General features: G+C 43.4%; 1 protein-coding gene across 1 annotated transcript in view; it reads right to left on the reverse strand.

The window, feature by feature from the left end:
• CLCF1 (cardiotrophin like cytokine factor 1) overlaps positions 1-1,142 on the reverse strand; it is a 33,569-nt gene extending 32,427 nt beyond the window's left edge. Inside the window, exon 1 of the mRNA XM_088447051.1 lies at positions 1,067-1,142. The gene's annotated coding sequence lies outside the window, so the exon portion shown is untranslated. The remainder of the gene's footprint in view (positions 1-1,066) is intronic.
• Between the last annotated feature and the right edge of the window lie 18,498 nt (positions 1,143-19,640).

A 19,640-nucleotide genomic window follows, 5' to 3' on the forward strand; every position in this document is an offset into this window, starting at 1 on the left:
CTGAGAGCTAAATAGACTCCAAGTAAATAAAGCAAATAGAAATTGTTTTCTATTAAGTTACTTTTTTAAAGTTGACCAAAATGTCTGCGTGAAACATTTCATCTCGACAATCCTCAACACTGATCATACAAGTTTGCTTTCCTTGCCTCTAGTGATGTGTTAAGCTATGCCACCTGAGGTAACCCTGCCACCCTAGATTCCTTCTCTACTAATTTATACTTCTGCCACTTTTATACTCCACACCAGTAAGATATATTGATAAGATACCACTAATAGGGGGCATATGTATCAAAGCTTGATGCGAGATAAAATTGTGAGATATATATCACCAACCAATCAGCTTCTAACTTACTTTTTGCAGACTGTGTTTAACAAATGATAGTTTGGAGCTGATTGGTTGGCGATATATATTTCACAATTTTATCTCACATCAAGCTTTGATACATATGCCCCTAATATTAAAGCACCCCACAGACATACTGTATACATAACAGAAGCAGCCAGTGGCATAACTCTGAGGCAACGTTAGCTTTCTTCTCTGGGCGCCAGGTGTAGAGGGCACAGAGGTGAAGTGACAGAGTTGCTGTCCCACCACTGCTATATGGGGCAAATACAAGCCAGTGGCCATTGTATTGCAGCCCTAACCAACACCTTATACAACTAGTATTACATAAGGGAATCTCATGTACAAAAGGGCCCACTTCCCCTTCTACCACTCCTCCCCTATTAATATATATTGCACTACATTTTGATTAACTCTCTTCTTGCATGCAGTCTGGGGAATTTATCTACCCATTAGGAGTTCCTGTCAGAAACTCATTTACTGTCTTCCTACAAAGCCAGCTACATGCACACATTGTGCTGTGTGTATCAGCAATAGATGACTGTCTGCAGCCAGGAGCCGGTGACAGATGAGCCTGCGGTGAGACAGCGCACAGAGGCTTACAGGCCGGACAATAGCCGGCTAATGATGAGTAACACCATGCAATGATCAGGCTGTCTGCGAGCATGGTGGGAAAGGCCGTGTGTTTCCGGGACTTCCATTCACACACAGTGACCCGGTCACCTGTTACTCATGTGACCCGGGGAAGGGCGCGGGTGAGAGGGGTGTGAGGTCCATTCATGAACAGTCCACAGCCGTCCCTGACTCAGCGCTGGGGAGCGGGAATCTGTCAGTCACACTCAGTCTCTGCCTCTGCTGCTTCGTGTCACCACCCCACACACCAGACGATTGCAGCTTTCCCAGAGACAAGTGCAGTTCTTCCCTTGATTTAACTAAACACAAACATTTTTAAAAAAAGTATATATATATATATATATATATATATATATATATATATATATATATATATATATACACACACACACACATACATATAGCAGTCCTGTCAACGAGTCCCAAAATGCAGTCTCTGTTGTTTTAATGTTTTGGAAGCTGTTGTCCTGGCTTCAACAATAAACCTGTTAAATGCCTCGGCATAACCTCGATCGGGATGCCGGGCGCCGGTCTCCCAGCATCGGTAAAATGACAGGCGTCTAGATTTGGACGCCTGTCATTTAACCCTCGCCGGGATTAAGTAGTCGGGGAGCCAGCTGTCGGGATTAGGTCCGCCGGCTTCCTGACTGCATACCATCTCGCCTGAGGCATTTTATAATTTTTTAGATTTTGTTTTGATTTTTTTTTAGCCTTTGCATTGCCAATATTTGTAATTAGTTGTTAGTGACCCTTTTCCTACTGAGATGGTGGTCTAGTTAATTATGACTCGGAGGACCTTGGAGCTCTACAACTCTCACTAGGTCAAGTTTACTGAACTTGAATGAATGCTTGAAACACAAAATGCTGTCAGAGCGTCCGGCTCTAAATCAGGGCCTGAGGACGACACTAATCGCTGTGCTTCAAAGGAAAAATAAAAAACATTTCCTCGGACCTCTGCCATTGTTGGGCGAGAAACATTGGTCCTCCACTATCGATGGCAAACCGTTGACCATCGATGACAAACTATTTATAGTAGCTCACCATTGATGGTCGATGGCCATCCATATGGCATGGGCAGAGGGGAGCAGGGGGAGTGGAAGCTCTCCCTAACACAGCTTTTTAAACTCTCCTGGGGTACAACTGTGTTTTCTCTTGGGTGCTGCAGGTGTTCTGGTCCCAAATCCAATGATTTGGGTCATCTGCGAAGGCTCAGCTGTATGCCGCCTTTAGCTTTAGAGAGGCAGCACACATTCATTTACACAGTTTATATTATTGTGCTGTCACAACGTTATAAAAAATGATAGCGAGAATCTGGTTGCTTTCTATGGGCAATCCTCCACTATTCTTATTTAGAGGCTTTAGTAAAACTACCCCTAAATATAAAAAATTGGGACTTTGCAATCTCTTTTTTTTTATTTAATCTGTTTTTATTGACATAAAAAATCAGCACACACACAACATACATATGGGCAAAAATGTCCCATAATGGGACGCACTAAAGATAAATTATCATGTAGATACAAAAAGAAAGCATTTGGGCTAAGAACAATCACATACTGTAGCTATAGAAAGTCCCGCACCACCAATACGGGGCATTGCTAACTAGATAAAAAAATCATGTAAAACACTAGTGAAAAGAGAAGTAGAATAGAACAGAAGTGAGAGGGAAGAAAGGAAAAAAAGAGAAGAGGTAGGAAAGGAGAGACAAGAGAGGAACGGTCTTTTTTGGGACCCAGCGGCAGTATATCCTGTAAATATTATTTGATAAATAGGCGCCTTTGAGAGTGAAATGCACCACTTATTGTGCCTGCTGTTTCCAGGGCCGTAGAGAGCTACCCCGGCCCCCATTACTATTGGGGGCATGGCCTAATTTTGGGAGCGTAGTCATGCCGCCTTAGGGAAAAGTAACACTATTTGCAGCGCCATGGAGCAGAGTTGCGCGCTGTAAGCCCTGCATCCTGCTGCAAATCAAGGGGGAGCGCAATTGGTGCCGGACACGGCCCCCTACAGGCCCCTCCAACAAAACTGGGTCTGTGTAATTAGTACCCACTCCTCCCACCTCTCGGCACCCCTGGCTGTTTCACCTAATTCAATGGAATTGTCTGCTCGACCTGTGGAAAAGTGCAGGGTTTCAGAGCAGCAATATTGCCTTCGATGTGCCAAAGTTTTGCATCCAATTGTACGCAGTACTGATTTTCCATTTGTTTTTGCTACAACTGTTGAGAAGTGCTGCCAGTGTGGAACTATTTTTTTTCCAACATGCATTGACTGCTATTGAACCACAAGTATCAGCATGCCTTTCCAGTTAATAGCTACCAATGCAGGACATTTTTTTCTGCAAAAAAAAAAAAAAATCTCTCAAAGAAAAAAAATAAATAAAGTTTAATAGAAAAAAGCTCCTCAAAACTATGTAAGAATTAGAGATGAGCAAGTTCGGATCTAAGAGATCCGAACCCACCCGAACTGAAGGGATCCGAGTCGGATACAAGCCGGCTCGGATGTTCCCGCCTTACTCGGATCTCTGACATCGAGGCAAGACCATAGAGACTAAATCTTGCGGCTCGCGAGCTTTCGTCTCTAAATATAAGGGACGCGGCGGGAGCCATTTCACTCCGGCTGTGGAGACTGAACAGGGAGGGTGGGTAGTGTAGGGCTGGGGAGAGGTGCTGTGCTGTTCTGTCTGCTGTGTCCTGGGCTGGTACTGATCCATTCTGGGCTGGTGTTATTGTGCTGTCTGCTGTGTCCATCTGGGCTGTTGCTTATCCATCAGGGCTGGTGCTACTGCTGTCACTGTGCTGTCTGCTGTGTCCACCTGGGCTGTTGCTGAGCCATCTGGGCTGGTGCTGTCTGCTGCGTCCATCTGGGCCCAAGTTCTGGACCCAAATAATGTGCATTTTTTTTGTGTAATATATATTTGTCTGTGTGCGTGTTAGGCTTAACCGCACAAGATCTAGCAAGTTGGCAACGCAACCTAGTGCTACCCGACTCCAGTCGTCATCAATCTGTGCTCTGGGCCCAAGTTCTGGAGATGAAAAAAAAAAAAAAAATCTTGTATTTTTTTTCTAATAATTGTCTGCGTGTCTGTACGTGTTATGCTTAGCCACACAAGATCTAGCAAGTCGGCAACGCAACTGCTTCAAGACCGCAGAAAATATGGAGGGCTGTCACATGACAGGAGAGCAAGGCCATGAACCACATGTTGTAGCTGCTGCCAGCAGTGCAAGGCCGACAACTTCCTTGTCCTCTATGAAGGCCCATGCCCCAGGGCTTAAGTCACGCCAGAGATATGGTAAAGCTGCTTTTACCGAAGAAAAAAAAAATTGAAAGGAAATTTGCCTTTAGATAAACAAAAAATTGGCAATATGCCATTCACTACATAAAGTGGCAAGGAAAGGATAAGGCCTTGGCTGTTTCTGATTCTGATAGCCCTTTGGAAAAACCAACTGTGTGCCCTGAGAAATCGAATCACAGATCCCTGAGGAGAGTGCAAGTGTGTCCGCGGTTGCCATGTGTTAGCCAGACCTAAATACTAGTGTACTGGAGGATCCTCCAAGTTCCAACATTTGTGTGCCCTCTGTAAATGTGGGGAAGGGCAGTCAAAATCTTTGGTAGTTGAAGATGCTAAGGATGATGAGGATGTTGATGATGAAGATGTTGATGCCGAGGATGTCCTTTGTGTAAGTAAGGCAACAGCTGTTGCCCATGGTTTGAAAAAGCCGAAGCCCATTGTTGTCATGCTGGGACAAAAGACAAAAAAATCTACTTCTCACGTATGGAATTATTTCCACCCCGATCCGGACAACAGTTGTTAAGCCATATGTGACTGTTGCCAAGCAAAAGTGAGTAGAGGGAGGGACCTAAACCACTTAGGAACCTCCTCCTTGTTACGTCACTTGGAGTGCATTCATCAAATATCAAAGTGTATGTCGCCAAGTTCCAAAACTCAAAACATACAAAGTCCAGTCTCACCTTCCTGCTCCCTCTCTGTGAGATCCAAGTGCCTTCGATCACCAACACCTGCATCATCAACATCCTCATTCGTCATCGGGAGTAGTCCTGCTGCATCCAATGTTGGTATTCGAAGCATGATTGACTCCTCTCCTATCCGTGAATCCTCAGAGGGATCCTTGATAACTACGCCTGTTGCTGTTGCTGTGAGTGGATCTTCATCCCAGAAGGGGACCAGGAGGAAGACTACTTGTAGCATATCCTCCAAGAAACAATTAACTGTTAAACAATCATTTGCAAGGGAAAACAAGTATGACAGCAATCACCCATTTGCATAGCAGATTACTGACGCCGTAACAGCTATGCTGGTATTAGATGTGCGTCCAGTATCCACCATTACTACAGTGGGTTTTCAACAGTTCATTAAGGTACTGTGTCCTCGCTACCAGATCCCTTCTAGATTCCACTTCGCTAGAACAGCAATTCCAAGTCTGTACAAGGACATTAAAAAAAACCTTATTAATGTTCTCAGAAATGCTGTTGTACCCACTGTTCACTTGACCACTGATATGTGGACAAGTGGGACAGGGCAAACTAAGGATTACATGACTGTGACAGCCCACTGGGTAGGTGTATTTCCTACAACAGAAGCAGCAACATCTACCAAAAGACAGCTGATACAGAGGCACGCTATTCTTTGTATAACTGGTTTCACTAAGAGGCATACCACTGAGAACCTCTTAGAAAATCTCAGGGAAATCATTGCTAAATGGTTTACCCCACTTGGACTCTCCTTGGGATTTGTGATTTCGGACTATGCCACCAATATTGTGAGAGCATTACATGTGGGCGAATTCCAACACGTCCCATGTTTTGCTCACACAATTAATTTGGTGGTGCAACGTTTTTTAAAAACTGACACAGTCGTGCAGGAGATGCTCTCGGTGGCCTGCAAAATATCCGGACATTTTAGACATTCGGCGACCACTTGTCGAAGATTGCATGACCAGCAGGTACTGTTAAATTTGCCCTTCCATCAGCTGAAGCAAGAGGTAGTAACTCGGTGGAATTCTACCCTCTATATGCTTCAGCAGATGGAGGAACAGCAAAAGGCCATCCAGGGCTATACAACAGACTATGACATAGGCCGTGGAGGGGGAATGCACCTTACTCAAACGCATTGGAGAATAATTTCTGTGTTGTGCAAGGTTCTCAAACCCTTTGAACTTGCCACATGTGAAGTTAGTTCAGACACGGCCAGCTTGAGTCAGGTCATTCCCCTCATCAGACTTTTGCAAAAACAGCTGGTGAAACGGAGCGATTGCGCAAAGTATGTCAGACTGGTGGATCAAGCCCTTGATTCACTTCACCAGGATCCAAGAGTCGTCAATCTATTGAAATCTGAAAAATATATTTTGGCAACCATTCTGGATCCTAGGTTTAAGTCCTACCTTTCTAACAGACCCAAATCTAAAACTGTGCAAAGAGCTGTTGGTAAAAAAATTGTCAAGTGCAGCTGCACGTGAAACACCATCATCTCCTCCTTCAGTTTCTGCAGCTGCCAGGAAAAAACAAAATTTTCCTTACAGAATGCCTGCTGGTCATGCAGATCGTTCACCAAAAACTTACATCTGGTTGGGCCTGAGAGAACTGCCTACTAGTGACATGTCTTCTACCGTGACTAAGTGTGATACAGTCTCCATTCACAGAATGGTGGAGGACTATTTCAGAGATAACATCCTACAGTACTGGCAGGAAAAAGAGGCAATTTGAGTCCCATACACAAGCGGGATTAGCATTACTTAAGTTGCCCACCCTCCAGTGTGTACTCCAAAAGAGTTTTCAGTGCAGCTAGCAACCTTTTCAGTGATCGGCGTAGGAGGTTACTTCCTCAAAATGTGGAAAAAATGATGTTCATTAAAATTAATTACAAATTCCACGAGAAAGACCTCTACCAACAATCACATAAAAAAATTACAGAGGCGCCTATGATGGATTCCAGCGGGGACAAATTAATATTGTGTGAAGGAGAGGATGTACACACTGATGGGGATGACGAGGACAACTTGTAGTGTAAATCCAGTTTGTGTATGGGATCATTTTCATTTCCATGTCCAATGCACATTGGCAGCTTGTTTTATGGGGGTCCAAACAAACCAATAATTTCAGCCACAATTGGCAGTCCTTGTTGCTGAAATGATTGGTTTGTTAAACTGTCCTGTTTCATATACAACATAAGGGTGGGTGGGAGGGCCCAAGGACTAGTCCATCTTGCACATTTTTCCTTTCCATTATGTGCTGGCTGGGGCATTGCTGTCTGACATTTTAAATTAATGTTATGGTTGGTTTAGGAACCAATGATTTATTTTGAAATTAATTTATTATCAATTTTACAGCCAGGGGTTGCACCCAATGAATTGTTTTTAATTTAATATCAATTTAACAGCCAGGGGCTGCACCCAATGAATTGATTTTTTAATTAATTTAATAACAATTTTACAGCCAGGGGCTGCACCCAATTAATTGTTTTTAATTAATGTATTATCAATTTAACAGCCAGGGGCTGCACCAATTAATTGTTTTTTAATTAATTTAATAACAATTTTACAGCCAGGGGCTGCACCCAATTAATTGTTTTTAATTAATGTATTATCAATTTAACAGCATGGGGCTGCACCAATGAATTGTTTTTTAATTAATTTATAATCAATTTTACAGCCAGTGTCTGCACCCAATGAATTGTTTTTAATTAATTTAGCAATTTAACAGCCAGGGGCTGCATCAATGAATTTCATTTTATGAATTATTCGGCCAGGGGCTGCACCCAATGAATTGTTTTTTCATTAATTTATTATCAATTTAACAGCCAGGGGCTGCACCAATGAATTTCTTTTTATTAATTATTCAGCCAGGGGCTGCGCCCAATGAATTGTTTTTTAATTAATTTATTATCAATTTTACAGCTAGTGTCTGCACCCAATGAATTGTTTTTAATTAATTTATTATCAATTTAACAGCCAGGGGCTGCACCAATGAATTTCTTTTAATGAATTATTCAGACAGGGGCTGCACCCAATGAATTGTTTTTTAATTAATTTATTATCAATTTTACAGCCATGGGCTGCACCAATTAATTTATTTTTATTCATTATTCAGCCAGGGGCTGCACCCAATGAATTGTTTTTAAATTAATTTATTAATCAATTTTACAGCCATGGGCTGAACTAATAAATTGTTTTTTTCATTAATTTATTATCAATTTTACAGCCAGTGGCTGCACCAACTATCAACTATCAATTCTTCAATCCTCTAGGGTATCCCAACCATCATCTTTGATATCATTAATAGAGTTGATGACTGTGCAATCAGTTTTGAGCCAGCAAGCTGGATGCAACCTTTTGGTCCTATAACTAGATGAAAAAATCAATATTGTGAGATGGTCAAAATTGACTGGAAACGAGTGGAAATAAATGTTATTGAGGTTATAAATACCGTAGGAACAAAAAAGGCCAATTTTAAGTGATTTTCGCTTGTTTTTTTTAAGAAAAAATCCAGATCCAAAACCAAAACACGAAAACAAAACACGGAGGTGAGGGTTTGGCAAAACCAATCTAGATCCAAAACCAGGGGAGATCCAAAACCAAAACACGGGGGTCGGCGCACATCTCTAGTAAGAATGTGAGAAAAAAATACAATAAAAGCAACCCAACTGCTCAATGGAATGCCTGGGATTGAATGACTGTTTCTTGAATTGACCAAGGGTTTCCCTTAGCCACTAGCCAATTGTAAGGCAGTTTGGGGAAAAGCTTGTGATTGGCTAAGCAACTAATGAGGGTCTATGTCCCTTCAGGTCACAGGTACTTAGTGGCCAGTGCTTGGCGAGCGGCTACTTTGGCTTTCATGGTGTTTTATGAGGATTCAAGAACAACACATATAGATTTTAGTTTACAATAAAGTGGAGAATGAGGGTTTGGTAAGTAGCCACTCAAGAAAACCCAAACGTATTTATAACCCTGGCCCTACAGCCAAGGGGGCCAGGAAGAGCCCCAGTTATTTCCAGGGACAGTGGAGTTGCAAGCGCAGGCGTGCCTAACGCCGTTTAAGAGGCATGCATAATTAAGAGGCAGCGTCATTGTACACGTCACCTGCTTGTATTTCACACTGAAGTGATCGCAGTGCAATCGCAGGGTATAGTCAACCTCAATCGCATTCGATGGTGCTCGATGTACCAATGGTTTCATGCACTTCCAGGAGATGACGTGCGCAAGTGGGCGTCTTAAGACAGGCTGGTGGGCATCTGCATACTCAAAGTGATCGCACGCCAAGACATAGTGGGCGTGCTTATATCTTGCTGTGCTGGAGGTGTGATGGATTTGCATACGCAGGGTGCAAAAGCACGCATCTAGCGAGCGGGACTGAATGAGCTTCTTTATCTCCGTCCACTTTATCTCTCTCCAAGGCTTAGTACATAGACCACACATCCTCTTTACATTTAAATTCTAAGCAGAGGGGCACTATAAAACTCTGGTGTGAGCTACCACTACATCCTGCCAATGAGTCACATGGAGGTATACACGCATTGCAGGCAATAGGAGTTTCCAGCCCCAGTAACGCAACTCAGGGCCTTTACCAGATAGACCGGTCCCAGTCCCTAGTACTTCATACATGCACCACCGCTTGATAGAGAGAGAGATACTAAATCACATGAATTGTAAGATATGGAGTGACGGAAACAGCAATAATACTTCCTGATGTGTTTGAGAAGCATGGAAACACATTATAAAAAGATGAGAGGGAGCGGAGAAAAAATTGGAATACTAAAAAAAAAACCTTACATTTATAAATGTAATAGGGTGAGAGTTTAGAAAATGTGAGAGTAAACTCTCTTACTTTTTAAACTCTGGCAATGTCATAGAGTACGAGAACAGGCAAACTCGCATGTTTTTCAGACTAAAAAAACTCACAATAATCCATTTGCATATTAACTAAACAGGATAATCCTGAGTGACTGGTAGGTACATGATTTCAACACAGTCACAGATCCCTGGATTTTTACCTTTACATATAACATTGATTGAAATTGTTGCCTATTGAACTTTTACTTGATGCATTTTTCCTGAGGTCCATTTTATCTGGAGTTTTATTTCATCATATTTTAGGCATTATTCTTATGTTTCATATTAATTGGACTTTTCAGTACTCAGGAGTTTTTTTATATATATTTTATTATTTTTAAAATTTATCAATGTGATTTATTACATCAACTTGAACGTTCTTTTCTGCTGTATTTATCTGTGAATCCCTTCTTTATGTGCAGTATTGAATGCTTAATTACTGAGATGATTATTTCATGCACATGGTGCTTATTTATCTGTTTATTAGTTTATGCTACTGAATTGTCATTGATGTTATGATACTTGTAACTATTAAATCTATCTGTTGAACGCTCGAGAGAGAGACTGTAGTTGGACCAGCACTATACACACATATAAATATATATACACACACACATATATGTGTGTGTGTGTATATATAGTTATACGTGAATATTTATATTTGTGTGTATATGTATGTTTATGTGTGTGTTTTAATACGATGTTTCGGGGTTTCCCCTTTCCTCAGGACACACTGTGTCCTGAGGAAAGGGGAAACTCCGAAACGTTGAATTAAAACTAAGTATCGAGTTTTAGAGTGCCGCCTTGCTGTTTAGAGGTGGATAGTAATGCAGTAGCATGAATTTATGCTAATGCTGCAGTATACCTACCGGCTACGGAACCCACAAATGTCAATTTTTGCTGTTTTTGACACATTTTTTTGGAAGGGAGTGGAATGCTAAGATGCCACCTCCACATTTTCCCCTGAGGGGCTAAATGAGTCCTGGGGGACCTGGGAAGGGTGGGGGGGGGGGCTCAGGCAGAAGTTTTGCCTAGGGTTTCTAGAAGTCTTGCACCGGCCCTGAGTGCGAGAGTTTACTGCTAAACTGTCACATTTCTAAACTCTCATCCTATCACATTTGGCCCCATGTGTCTGAAAATCATCCTCTGTGTCTTAATAATGGCTAAGGGCCTGATTCAGAGACAGACAGACGAGGCAGATGCAATTTTCATGCAGATTGAGCGATTGTTTGCCATTGTGCACCGCATTGCGATCAGGCATGCACAGAGGAATCCATCGCCAAGTGAGTGGCAGACTGCCAGTTTTGGGAGTGGTTGCAAAAACGCAGACGTGCCTGCCCGACTTTAAACGCCATTAAATGGGAGTGCATAAATTAGTCACTGCGACTCTGGGTGTCAGAAAAGCTCCCATGGCTGTGGCAGGTTAGACCTGCCGCAAGAGTAAGATGGCCGCCGATGTACTTCGATGTTACCGATGCTTACGTAGGTATGCGTAGTCGCACGCAGGTGAGAAGGCAGCAGTGGGCGTCTTTATGCTCAGGTGATCTATGCAGACATTTGCATATTTTTATAATTCTGTCCCTTAGGCAGAATACTACACAGATACAGTATCAGACTTTTCATTACATCAAATTGGGTTTCACTCTTGTACGCATATGGGGCTTGATTCAGAGGTTGACGCCAGCTGAACGCAATGCCGATGTTTGCAAAGCTGAACAATTATTTGCTACTGTGCATGAGCCCCAAAAAATTAAGTAAACCCCTACAGTGCATACGTTCCACTGAGTGTACACTGTTGCATATGGGATCGCTGGCATTAGGAATGATGGGACAAAACGATGGGCATCCTGTGACTGGGAGGTGGCTTGAAGTGTGCGCATAAAAATCCATTTCAGTGGTGTGTTATGGCAGTGTCTCAGGGGTGTCATTAAATGCAGCGCATACACAGTCACAGAGCCGCAGCCACCGAGGCCATGTTTATATGGAGCTAACAAGGAGACACTGGGTCTGATTCAGAGCCAAACGCTGTGACCAGAGCGCTCGCTCTGAATCAGGGCCCTCCTCCCTAAAAATGGAGCGGCCTCTTGGACGCTCGCATAGCTGTGGGTTACCACCCACAGCTTATGCGAGCGTCCATGATGATGGTCGCGATGGTCAAGACCATCGCGACCATCGGGCTTGCGATGAGACCCTGCGGTAGGGTCTCACTGCCGCAAGCCCTGGAGTGATTTTGGCTCTATCAGAGCCAAAATCACTCCCACTGACATCACTACTGATGTCAGTAGGGCCGGACCCAGACGGTAGGCGTTCCCATGGGAACGCCTCCGTCTGGCAGCCACGCCCCTGGCACGCCCACCAAAGGGGGCGTGCTGTCAGTCACCATCGACAGCACGCCCCCTTTGGTGCGAGACCCCGAGCGACGTATTCCTCGTCGCTCGCCGGGTCTCGCGCATGCGCACGACGGAGCTCCCATCGTGCGCATGCGCATTCGGGCACCATCGACCCGCTTGCGAGCATCCTTCGCTCGCGAGCGGGTCTGAATCAGGCTCACTGTGTCTTCCATAGGCTGGTGCAACGGTCAAATCAGGATCCCAGTGGTCGGAATCGGAATCTGACACTAACATCCTGACAGGGTTAGGATACCGACACCTGGCGGTAAGTATCCTAACCCTACTCCTCTCTCTCTACGCACCCTAAACCTAACCTCCCCTCCTAGTATCTAAACCTAACCCTACCCCCCTAATGCTTAACCCTAACCCTCCCCTAGTGCTTAATCCTAACCCCTAACCCTACTACCATCGGGATGCTGGTGCCGGGATCCTGATTGGTCAGCATTGTGAGCGCCTTTATCCCGGTTGTCAGGATTTAAACTACCTCCCACGCCAATTGTGGATTGTTCAGAACCACCGGCAGAGTTGCTGTTACATGTGCCGCTGCAGCTCTCTGCCTGATTGGTTCTCAGTCGCTATCCTAGCTACCTGGACTCTGGCTGCTACGTGCAGCTACTCACCTGTTGATAGTCTCGTTACCTGACCTCAGCCTGATGGACCAATCACAAGAGACCTCTCCCTTCATTAAGGATTGAAGTCAGTTCCTGCCTGCCGGTGATAATACTAAGTTTCTGCACCTAGTGGATGTTTACGTGGTCGCTGCGCAGTTTCTTGCTCCTGAACCCTTGTTCCTGTGTCCAGTATCCTGCCATTGTATACCTTTGCTCCCAGAGTCAGTCCTCAGTATCCTGTCCCTGCCAGTCCTACTCCTGTGTCCTGCTGGATTCTGCCCTGTTCCCATGTCCATCCCACCTTTGTGCCTGTGTCTTGACAAGACCCTCCAGCTTACCTTTTGTGTCACCTTTGGTTTGTGTCTAGTCCCAGCGTGTACCTGTGGAGTCATCCTGCCAGTTCAACTATATCAAGTACTGGTTCTGCTATAAACTCCAACCTGCATCCGCCTATCAGCTCAACCATATCAAGTACTGGTTCTGTTACAAACTTCCACCTGCATCCTGAGTAGCTCGCCTGGCACAACCAAGTTCATATCCAGCATTGGAGCTTCAATATTATTCATACCTGCATCATACTTGCCTACCCTCCCGATTTGGTCGGGAGCCTCCCGAAAATCGGGTGCCGCTCCCGACCTCCCGGGAAGGCAGGCAATCCTCCCCGGCGATGTGCCCGCACTTTTAGGTAAAAACACCGGCAGCAGGGGGGCCGGTGATGCGATTCGCGCTGAATCGCGTCATCGTGGCTCCGCCCCTGGCTGCACAATGCCATTAATCACGGCATTGTGCAGAGGGGGCGGAGCCATGATGACGCAATCACGCTGTCACGCCCCATGCTCCGCCGCCAACAACACGTCAGGTGCCGGGCCCCGCCCCCTTTGGCCACGTCACGCCCCCAGCCCTGTAAGCCCGACAGCTCCCTCCCGGAAGGAGGGAGCTAAAGGTCGGCAAGCCTGACCTGCATCCTGAGTAGCTGGCCTGCCACAACCAAGTTCATATCCAGCATTGCAGCTTCAACATTATTCCCACCTGCATCCTGAGTAGCTGGTCTGCCACAACCAAGCCCATATCCATCATTACGGGCTCAGCATTATTCCCACCTGCATCCTGAGTAGCTGGCCTGCCACAATCAAGTCCATATCCAACATTTGCAGGTTCAACACTATTCACCCAAACGAGATCTGTATATTGCAAGTCTGTAGTACTTCAGATCATCTAGCACAGTGGTTCTCAAACTTGGTCCTCTGGACCCCACACAGGTCACGTTTTCCAGGTCACCTAGCAGGTGCACAGGTGTAGTCACTGCTCACAGACACATTTTAAAAGATCCACAGGTAGAGCTAATTATGTCACTTGTGATTCTTTGAGGAGACCTGGAAAACATGCACTGTTTGGGGTCCTGAGGACCGAGTTTGAGAACCTGTGATCTAGCAAGTCTCCCAGTAGCAGACTCCAGTACACACCTGCACCTGTTTGCTCCTGCAATTAACTCTTGCCTTGCCTGCTGCCATCAGTCCAGGTATTCATTCTGTGGATTACTGCTACTTCATGTGCCCATCAAACAAACTCTAGGGGGTAAATTTACTAAAGTGAGAGTTTTCAGAAGTGAGTTTTAAAAGTGATGTTGCCCATAGCAACCAATCAGATTCTACTTAACATTTAACTAGCACCTTCTAGAAGATCATAGCTAGAATCTGATTGGTTGCTATGTGCAACATCACTTTTAAAACCCACTTCTAAAAACTCACTTTAGTAAATTTACCCCTTAGGGTTTCATGTTAGTAGTGCGGGAACATTAATAAAAGTTGCACTGTCCACGAGTTTATGGACAGAAACATTTAGTTTCTGCTCTTGTTTTTCAGAGTTTTTCCTTTGCTAAAATGTGTCTAGACTTTTTATATCTTTTGCTGAAGAAGACCAGGCATTTAGGTACTGTCTGACCTTATATTTAGTAAGGAAAAATAACCAGTGAATGGCGAATTGATGACACATGTGAGAAATCATGTGAATCATCTAAATTGACCTAGAATGGCTTGTACTCTTATGGAATGTGGAAAGCAATTATAAAAATGACCAAGGCATTATCTGTATAGAGTCTGTGTATTCATTTGTGGTTGGAATCAGGGGCATATTAAGAGAGGAGGGGGCCCGTGTGCAGTCTCCATCTGGGGAACCCCTTCTCTCTACCCGGTGGCCGGCAGCACACTGAGCACAGCAGTAGATTCTGGGCACTAGTCTGTGCCAGAGTCTATTGCACAGGTCACCGGGGAAATGGCACGGCAGCCATTTTTCCAGTGATTTCCCTACTGCGCATGCGCAAAATGCCAGGAAAATGCCAGCAGTGGCCATTTTCCTGGCGATTTGTACAGCGATGCTACTGCTGTTACGAGACACCGGTAAATAGGTGCAGGGTATGCTGTGTGGGCCCCCAGGGGCCCATGAGCACCGCACGCCCTGCACCCATTATACTGTAGATATTGTCCTGGTTGGAATATACACTACAATGATAAACAAGACTGTAAGCTCCACTGGGACAGGGACTGGTATAAATGATTAAACAATCTATGCAGGGGCGTATCATTCGGCCGATGACACAATTTGCGGTAATTTGATTCATTGTGGCGCGCACCCCGTTTCACAATTCCGGTAATCATTGCAGGTCCACAATGACACAATCTCATCACCACACTCACCGGTCTGCCCACTTTGCCACGACGGGCTCCCCCGCTTAGCCAACCTGGCAGGTATGAAATGTGTAAACACAAACCATACTAGCCGACTATTTACCCAAGTTCCCCAGGAGATAACAGAGGGAGAGGCCCAGGTGGGAGGAGCACAGGGTGCAGAGCTATAAATTGGGTCATTTCAGCCCCACTGTACAATGCCAAAGAATGCAGCTTTGTGCATTGGGGGTGGGGCCACAGTAAGTGGGCGGATGCCGAAGGCGGGCCCACTCTCGAGAGTGAGCACTGAGCACCCTGAAATGTTGGAGTCTCCCAGACTTTCCGGGACAGCTGGCAAGTATGATAAACCCATTACTACATACCGTAACTTTTACAACATGTTTATATTTATTTATATATTCTTGTTTGGGGAATTACACAGGAAGTTAAGGACAATCATTATTTTAAAGTCTTGTAATCGTTATCAATAGTAGCACATCCATGTAATACGATTTAAAGAGACTTTTTTGATCAAACAGAATTGAAATAGCTTATTGCGCATATCAATTAAGAATATTTTGAATATACAATTCACAAATTTCTATATTAAATAAGACCATAATATGACCATGCCCACATTGGAAGCTTAAACTAGTAAATTTACTTTCTTGTTGGAAAAGCAGTTATTTGTATGTGAATACAGCACTGAAGGTAAAATACTATAAACATACATTTAGACATGTGCAAAAGCTTTGTCAATTCTACTGTGGTCCCAGATCAGAGTACTGGAGGTCTCATGTCAAATTTGCCTGTCTAAGATAATGCTAAGCATTACATGGAGGTAGAAAAACATACATTAAGTCCTGCAGAGTGCAATAATGAGACAGAAATCACACTGAGAACGTATAGCTCATTCTGGGCTATATTAACAAATCAAACTGTCAGCGACCAGTGTGAAAACAAGAAAGTCCAATTATTCTCCTTACATAAATACCCAGTCTGCCCTTCTCTATAGTTTTGATGTAAGGAAAAGGAACATAAATCGATTTCTATTTTCTACTTATATTTAATATCGCTTTACAAAGATTTTTTAAATTGCAGCGTCATCCTTAAAATGTAATAATGTTTCCCTTCATGTTGTAGTCCCGCATAATTTTACCATGTTTATTTTTTCCGAAGTACAGCTGCACATTACCACTATTGACCAGCATTAAAAAAAAAAATCGATATATATAAATATACATACAGTATACATTTAAAAATATTTTTTACCATTGTACAAGCATGCTTTAACTTTAATAGCACCCAATTATGTAGACTAGATTAATCTAACATCTACTACCTGGATCTAAAGAGACCCATACATCTGCCTGCTGTTTCCCCAATTCCCCGATCCGTCCGGAACCGCCGATCCGTCAATCGGAAATGCTGATCAGCGATTGTCGGTCTGTCGGGGAATCTGTGAAATTCTTCATGTTAAAAATCCCCGATTTGCTGATATATTTTGGTCGGGATCGGAATATCAGGGAAATGCAACATGTTGGATTTCACTCATACCCCAACCCCAGAGTCCGGGGACCGGGGAATTGCCTCAATCCATTGCAGATGTATGGGGGCCTTAGATTATCATTGTTAACTTATCAGTGCAGGTGTAATATATATTCTTACATTTTTATAGCACCAGAATATCTTGCAGTGATTTACTTTAACTGGAAACAAATGGTAGTAAAACAAGGCAAGATACTAACAGACAGACAGATAAGTAATAATGCCTGTAAGCTTATACGTATAATTAGTATATTGGTTCAGCCAGATAGCAATGGGAATATCTGGTTAGCGTTGCTAAGCAGATATTTATTGATTATACAGAAATGGTTCTGATAATTCTGATTTCCCATTGCCACTTATAGCGACAATAACAAATGAAGGATCGACAGGATTTAACTGAAACTCATGATCCGATAGGAGCCCATGCCTGCGATGTGTTGGGTTCTGGACCCGGACGCATTACTGTGCATGCATGGTCTGCTGACTGTCCATGTGTGAGCATGTGCAAACAGAGAGTGCCAGGGAGGGAGCCTACAGTGTATAGTCCATAGGCTACAATGACTAATGCCATGTGAAGATGGAGTTAGCTAATTAGGCCAAGCTTGGTAAATTGTGTATTTTAGCAGCCCCCATAGAAAGCTATAGAGGCTGCTTTTGCTGTCGAAAACGGGGACTGTAGCAGATAGGTCCACATGATGCAGTCCCTGATAAATATATATTTACAGGCACGGCCGTAACTAGGGGTGTGCAAACTGTTCCATTGCGCAGGGCACTGGGGGATGCACTGTTCCTACCCCACGGTACCTGCATGCGGGTGGCCCCAGAAACTGCTATTTTTTTTTTGTAAACCTGCCCCCTAGTAACACAACAATTTAGGTTTGAGAGTAAGAAGGTTGTTCGTGTATAGAGAGAGACAATATGTATATTTGTGGTGAGCTGTGTAGAGGGTGGTAATCAGATAGAATAGCTTAATGAGGTTAGGGAGGTGGCCTGGGAAGCTTGCCTAAAGAAGTGAGTTTTCAAAGAATGCTAGAAAGTTTGGAGACTATGGAGAGTGCAGCCTACAAAGAGTCCTGTAACCGCCAACGGGACCAAGTATAAGTGAGGATGTGAGCAGTGATGTAACTGTGCAGGCCTCGTCCACTGATAACATGACTTCATTGTGTTGCGCAGAGGAAAATGAGCTATTACATTCGATTGTTATGAACATATAAATAAAAGATAATAATAATTGTATTTGCTGCCTGTATTAGTTGAGGCAGAAATACAATGAAAATAAAATTATGGTACTGGTAAAATTATTTTAACTATTCTTTTGACATAATTTTGCAATTTTTGTTTGTGTGTATTTATGTATGTATGTATGTATGTGTGTGTGTGTATATATATATATATATATATATATATATAGGATTTTTTTTTTAATCTCTTTATATTTTAATAGAAAATACAGCACAAAAATTAACATGTGCACAGAATTTTTGGAACAGTCTACAATTCAATCATATCAAATATTATTTTCGAAAAAATAAATTTATAATTTTAATTGTATCTCTGCGTAAAGGAATACATTTGTTTGATCATACATTGCATTGGTTTTGTCTTTTGTTTGATTACTATATTGCTTGAGGAGTTTTGCAGTCCCCGTTAACAACTGCTGCTTTTGTCTGCTCTACCCTGAAGAGCGCCTGATTAGGGAAAACTTTTTGGTGTGTTGTATGTAACGCATAATATTTCCACCAGGTTATTAAGGACTTTAATGTTTATTGCAGTCAGGTTCCATATACATATTGCTCTATTGTCGCTTCCAGCATAACAAGAGCCCCCATGTGTCTGGGTTCCCAGAATGATCTTGGATTTTACCGTTGGAAATCTTTAACTCAGAATGCTAATTTTCCTGGAACTTAGAGGGCTAGTACCAATAGATTAACATGGTTAGTGGGAATAGACACCTATAACTTTTTATTGCAGCTGGAAGCTAAAAGAAGCATAGGAAATATTTTTGTAGCACTGATCAAATTGCCCTGGTGTTCTGTTTCAGATTTCTGGGAACCCTAATCATAACATTTAAGATGCAATTCTAGATGTTCCCAGTAGATGGCGCGATTCATCTACTATATACTACCATATATGCAGCTTAAGGTATTTATATATGAAAGACTGAGAACTTAGTAGCCAACATTTTAATACCATTTCTAGGGCCACTTAGCTGCTAAGCAGGTGTATCTAAGCACACCACACTCAATATTCATCATGACTATCAGGACATGCTTACCAAACATTAATAGTGTATTATTATTATTATCTTTTTTTTTTTTCATGCGTGCATGCGCAAGTCACCGGGAAAATGGTCACCACCATTTTCCCAGTGATTTTTGGGGCTCTGCAGCGCCAGCCTGGCACTGCAGAGCAACACTCTGGAGACTACAGACAGGTAGGTATGACTATATGGGTGCAGGGTGTACAGTATGGACCCCCCTGGACCAGGGGGTCTGGGTGCCCTGCACACCATGCACCCATTATAGATACGCTCCTGATATAGGGGCATATTCAATTAGGTGGAAGAATATCAAAAATCCTGCACCTGCAGGATTTTTGCTATTCAGTAA

Source organism: Taudactylus pleione, unplaced genomic scaffold, assembly GCF_031769625.1.
Source record: "Taudactylus pleione unplaced genomic scaffold, aTauple2 ptg000414l, whole genome shotgun sequence".
NCBI classification, from domain to species: Eukaryota; Metazoa; Chordata; class Amphibia; order Anura; family Myobatrachidae; genus Taudactylus; species Taudactylus pleione.